A 6781-nucleotide genomic window follows, 5' to 3' on the forward strand; every position below is an offset into this window, starting at 1 on the left:
TTTCCAATATGTGGGTTAGGGAATGAAATTGAAAATGACTTGTACATTTATTGAATGAAATTGCTTTCGATTGACAAAAGCAGCTTCATTCTGACTAGGCACCCTTATAGCAACATGTGTGCAGTCAATTGCTCTGATTACATTTTCAAAACCGGACATTGCTACAAATTGCTCTTTGATGTTGGCCTGGTCACCCATCTTGTAAAGATATCTGATGTACTGACTTTAATAATGCCACCCAATATGGCTAGCATAATGGAGATTAAGTGTGGCTCTGAAAGGATATCCCAAACCTAATAGCTAATTTGCTCTATAAGCAGCCAGTTGCCAGGAATTACATGGTTGTTGTTAAGAACTATAAGTGGGCAGGTGCTGCCTGGTTTTACAACACTGGTCTCTTTAACCCTGGGCCCATTTCAGAACATAGTTACAGAAGAATGGCTCTTGGAAATCTAAATTTCTCAATCTGTATTGGCACATTAGCCAGTCATCATTCACAAGTAAATCTTCATGGTGTTTGCTAACTCAATTACTCACAATTAATACCAACCCAAAATTGGAGCTATTAGTTCAATTGTGGAGGTGAATAAACTAATTGTCGGCTGCAAAGTTATGTGGAGCAATACAAATCAATACATAGTAGCCACTAATAGACTAGTCTACCTAACTAAAAAATTTTTTTTTTTAACTCAAAAAGATAGGGTTCTACAATGTCTGCCTATGGAAGACATGAGCTACCAGCAGGACACTTTACAGCTAAAAACTTTGCTTATTGAATATCCCCCCACCCCTACCCCCTCTCAGGGCCTCTCAGGTTTCAGACCTAGTCAAGTTTGCCAATTTGTTTCAAGATGTTTGTTCCTTTTATCAATAAAGTAGCTCACCATCAAAAGAGTAGATCCAGTGTCTTAGATCAAGGGGTTCAATTCAATGTACTTCATACGTATCCAAAGGATAGTGGTATCCATACTACTCTACATTTGAGAAGGCTGAACTGGTTCCTAAAAGGCCTCTCTTTCTGTAGCAGATGTTATTTGTGCTGTCTAGCCACATAACTGGTTCATGTCAGTGGATTTGCATGATACATATTTGCATGTTCCCAATTTTTTGGGAAATTCAAAGTCCTACTTTTTGGCCTGTCTTCTGTCACCTTTGGTGGTCAATAGCATAAGGATACAGCTGTCCTTGAATGACTGGCTTCTACAGTATGTGCCCCCAACTAGGGGAAGGCCATCCAGAACATATTCATCCTCCTCGCACTTGGCCGCACTGAGAACGTGAAAAAAAGCTCCCTAGTAGGCCACACAATTAATTGGCATGAAGCTAGATTCACTGAGAATTCTAGCCACCCTATCACCCCATTATGTGGCTTATATTATTGAGCTGGCAATCAAATTCTGCCAGGCCGCTATTTGTGGTACCAGTACCTGTTGAGAATGCTAGACTTAACTGTTAACCATAGCTGCAGCAGTAGTCCCTTTGGCCTTGTGGAATCAAGGAAATTTCAAAAGTGCATTATTACTGCCAAATTTCAATACATTTCCATATACAGTTTTGATTTGAGTCTGATTTTGTGTCTGTCCTCCCTTTTTATGCTGCATTCCAAAATTAGCTGGCCATAACAGTATTCTCTACATTCTTAGAAAAAAGTGTTCTTTCTAGCACTTTTAGGGGGGGGTTGGTTTGCCCCAAATGGAGGAAGCCTTAAAATTGCAATGAAGAACCCTATGAACCCTACAACAGTGGATTTTCCTTTCAGAAAATGATTTAAATTGAAAATGCTTGAAAACCTGAAATGCTGACCACTCCAAGAACCATTAACACACCCCAACAAACACCTAAACAAAGCAATGTTTTCTAGCAGATATGAGATTTTTTCACAAGTCCTATCACAATGAATAGAGTTTGTAGATGTATTGAATAGACAGTCATTTATTCACTTTTTACAGCTCTTTGCCACTGAATAAAGCAGGATGCATTTTAATATGCACACAGCAACATCCAATATCATTTTGTCTTATTCAAGAAGAGGAAACTCAGTCTCTGCTCTAGAACAGCAGTGCTTTGTGACTTTATCTCCCTCATGCAGCTTACCCCATGATGCTCAAGCATAAACAACTGCCCATAATGCTGATGAAGAATGTAATCAAGTTATCACACCTTCCTAAACCTAGTGCTGCAATGATAGACAACATAGACTGACCATTTCAAAAGTACAATATTTTACCTTTTTTTCCTCCATTCGACTCTTGTAATATAAGTTACATACATTGCTCACAGAATGTGCTTGGGTCACAAGCATGTGTAACCCATTAAAAAAGACTGAACCGCTAATCCAACCTCGAGTCAGCACTTGAGGAACTGGAAAATGAGAATACCACACATGGAAAGTACACCACATCTCCAAACCACTATGTAGCCTGAGCAGCATTAACATAATCATAATGAAAAATGATACGTGCTGATTACTGATACTGTGCCATGATGCTGCAAATTGAGGCTCAGGATGTAATACTGTACACTGGTGATCATGAAATTTAGGAATTTAGTCCGCAGTACTGTTTAGTAAAATAATGTCACTATTGTCACACACATATGATTGGTTAAACAATAATTATTATTATTTTTATGAAAATGCATTATGCACAATGCTTTTTATTTACTGTGCAATTTCTGTGAAATTTGTCCATATGATGCTTGTTTTTCATACACTGAAATATTTTCTGCATGCAGGGTTGCAAGGTCTGCAGGAACCACCACACTTGGCAGATACTCACCCAGCTTTTTTTTTTTTTTTTTACTTCGCAGAAAATAAACACATCACAGATATGACACAGAACAATTTTTGTTTAATAGCTGAACATTCTGGCTACATGAAACATACCTCAAACAAGTTAAATTAGAAATTGTTTTAATTAATGGCATATTTTTGCAGATCACGTAGAAGAAAAAATATGGCATCACTCAATGTTGAGGAAAATATTATGGAATCATCAACAAAATAAATCACAATTAGTACTTTGTCACTAATCCTTATGATGGCCTGAATTCTTTGAGGAATTCATTAATGGAAAAACAATATTCTTCATCAAGCTGGTTCCAACTTTCTTGAATAGCATTTGATAAATCAGTTTTGTAGGATGGAATATTGTCATGGAACATTAAAAAAAAAATTTCCATCATAAATTTTCAATTGGCCTGAGATCCGGACTGTTTGCTCGTCATTGGGTTGATGTGCCTTTCCTGAAGAAAAGCTTTAACACTCTTGAATCATCCTGAAAAATGATTTCATCATCACCAAACCTATTTTCCTTCTTTGTCATTCTTCTATAGAGCTTGTACAGATTTGAACGAAATAATGTTTCTCCAGGACCATAGTGCAACACATAACAATACAGTAGTAAAGTACACAAGACTACATAAAGTGGAAATACACAAAGTGTGAGACAAGTGCAGGACAATAAACACACAGAACAAAAAATACACATACTGTAATAAATACACAGAATGACAAACACACAAGGCAATAGATACACAGGAAAACAGAACAGTGTTGTGTGGGAATCTATTGCAGAATGGACTTTAAAATATTATGCAGTGTAGCAGCAATAGATTTGTTGTGCGGGAAAGCTATTGCACAATGAACTGTAAACTATTATATAGTGTAGCAGCAATAAATGTAGAAGCAATAAGAGTTTCATAAATAAAAATGATTTGATGCCGTAAAGTGCAGGTGTGCAGTGGTACTGAGTCATACTGGGTTAGGTGTTTAACTAGCCCAGATTAGTGTTGTGGGAGGCAGCAGGAGGTTGAGTAATCTGCCTCAGGGTTAAATTTAAAAAGATATTGAAGATGCCTGTATTAACACGAAAACAACAACTGTAAATATTAAACCAGTCATTCTACCATCTTCTAGTATTGTGTGTAATAGTATATGTTGCACTATTTGGCCTCACTTTTTAAGAAAGCCAGTAAGTCTGGAATAATTTCTGGATGAAGTTGTTGTTCTTTGTCTGGCAGAAGGACACATCATCTCCTGATGTTGTGATCCAGGGTTTCCTCACTGGTACTCCGTGGGGCTAAAGGTCAGGAGAGTCTGACTATCTGTTTGGCCAATCTGCTAAAGCTGAGGGATGAAGTTGGTACACAGAGAAGCTGTTTTATTCCAGAGAGTCTGGCAATGCTGGTATGTAATTTCTCTGCCTGCATCATGCTACGGCCCACTCCTGCAATTCTCCTACCATTTGAAACATTAAGGAATGCATAGGAAAATGAGAGTGGTGAACTAATTAGGCTTTGTACCAAGGACTTGCTTAGGTAAAAGTGCACTACCCTGACCATGCAGTAATGCTAGTCATAGGTCCTACAAATACAAATGGACAGCTTTCTCAAAAAAAAAAAAAAACTTTCTAGTTCCAGAAAACGTTTCTTTTTTGTATTATTGGTACATGGTTGCAGACTGCATTTTTTTATTAAAAGTGACAAAGTCAACTTTGCCAATGTAATGTTATTGTTCGGGAGTAATTAACAAGCTAAAAGCTATCTCATCCAAATAAGCGCATACACTCTACTGAAAAACAATGGAACATATTACAGGCTTCTTTGGGTTCATGGTGTGTATGTAAAGGATTGATACTATAACTTAAAGAGCTCTGCTGGTTTAACAGGTGACTACTGACAAATCCTAGATACATTTAATTCTTTTTGTGATCCATACTTTTGCTGATCTCTGATGGTCGACCTTCTAGTAGAAGGTTGTGATTTATTAAGTGTCATTTTCCTGTCTGTGATATTCACATTCAGGGCTGGTTCTAGACATTTGGAGGCCCTAAGCAAGATTTATGTTGGAGGCCCTCCACACCCCTCCTCTCCTCCCACCCCCTTTCAGAATAATTAAAAAGCACTTGAAACCTTTTTTTATTTATACAACATCTGTATAAATATTTGTATATTTTTACTTATATGTTTACATGAATTAAACTTTAACTAAGGTAAACACTGAAAAAAAGAATTAAAGAATGAAAGGTCATCTGGACCATCTCTTATTCCTTTGTTAAGGATGCTATTATAGCCATGGCCACCAACAGAGGCACAGGATTTTCCCCTCCTATTGAACCAATATAGACTATAGATATAGTCATATTATGTGTTGTGCAATATATACACTATATAAACAAATCGACTGCTAGTGGAAGTGACAGAGACAAACTACTAAGCAGAAAGAATAGTTCGTTTCTTCATTAAATTGTATGCTTATTTTTAAATAAATACAACAACAGTATTTATGATTTGAAAACTAAAATGAAGTATTATGTTAGAGCAGTAATGTTAACATCAGTGGAATTTAGAAGATATACAGACAGTTGGGATAAAAATAGTGTGTTTGCTCTTTGACTTTGAATACAAACTTCTTTACTTTAACTTGAGTATTTTGCTAGTCAACTCCCGACACAATGTCATTGTATGCACAGTTCAAAGTGTCTAACAGTCTGGATGCCTCGACAGCGCTCGTGCTCTTTTGAACTCAGAATAAACTGATAAATGATCTATCCTGAAATGACTCTGATCAACAGAACAGTTTGTTCTTAGAATATATTACAATCACTCCAAAATAGATGATGACAACTCACATCCTTTCTATGCGTGCCTGTTTAGCCTTTCACTCAGCAGGCCCTGAAGGATGTGATCATTTCTGTGACATCATAAGTCACTGACTTAAAGTCAGTCATCTGTAGAAAAGTTGCATTTTTGCATTTTGTTCATCGTACCTTATCTCTTCGTACATTCAGAGGGTGGGACCCACTTTGAAATGGTGACATTAATTGGCTTCACTACAGGTGAGTGACAATTCATCTATGGACAGTGGACAAAGAGCCTAGTCTTTTGCTGCCCATCTTGATTGGCGCATAGGGATGTGACGGTTATGGAGGCCCCGCCTCCAAGCCCGAGGTAGCACCGATCCCGTTCACATTGGAATGCTCCTGCATATCAGGATTTTTGTTAGGAAATAGGAAAGCATTTTAAAACATTCAAGGTTATCTGACAGAATTGGGAAATAAACTAAGGATTACTTAATTGTTTTTCAAGCTAACCGCTGTCCATCACATTTTTAGCGTATAAGTGATTAACACAAACAAAAAAAATTCTCTGTATTTAATTACACAGTGAATAAGTCTGGATTGGATGCTGAATGAAGAGAAGTAAACTCCATTAAAACTACTAGATTATGATAGGGAAATATATATATATATTTTTTAAATAAAAAATCCAGTGAGGATCAGTTCTGTGAACAGAAACACACTGTTGACGAGAGGGGCCATACTGGTTACAGTTGAAAGGAAGGTCACATTAATTCAAATAATCCCTTTTTTTTTATATAACTGTGGTGATCAAAAAAAAAGAATCTTGGAATGCACAACAATAAAACCCTGAGGCATATGGGCAACAAAACATATGGGCTCAATTGCCTATTACAGGGTTACTCTAATAATTCACTAGATAGTAGGCTATAGCATAAGTAACTCAAGCCAGTACTTAATTTAGTTTGAGGCTATTTAGTTATTAATGTCATCCTGCCTCACTTTGCCTATAATTCTAGTTATCCAATCTGGTACACTAACACACTAATTAGCTAGCTTATTAGTCAAATATCACTAATGGCAATACCAAAATAGCAGTATTTTTAAGAAGCATTCTTCTGTGGTTAAATTAGATTGCATATCTGAATACAGTGCTTTATTCAGCATACAGTAGGCAATTCCTTAACTGTATCCGATTCTAA

Source organism: Ictalurus punctatus, chromosome 11, assembly GCF_001660625.3.
Source record: "Ictalurus punctatus breed USDA103 chromosome 11, Coco_2.0, whole genome shotgun sequence".
Classification (NCBI taxonomy): Eukaryota; Metazoa; Chordata; class Actinopteri; order Siluriformes; family Ictaluridae; genus Ictalurus; species Ictalurus punctatus.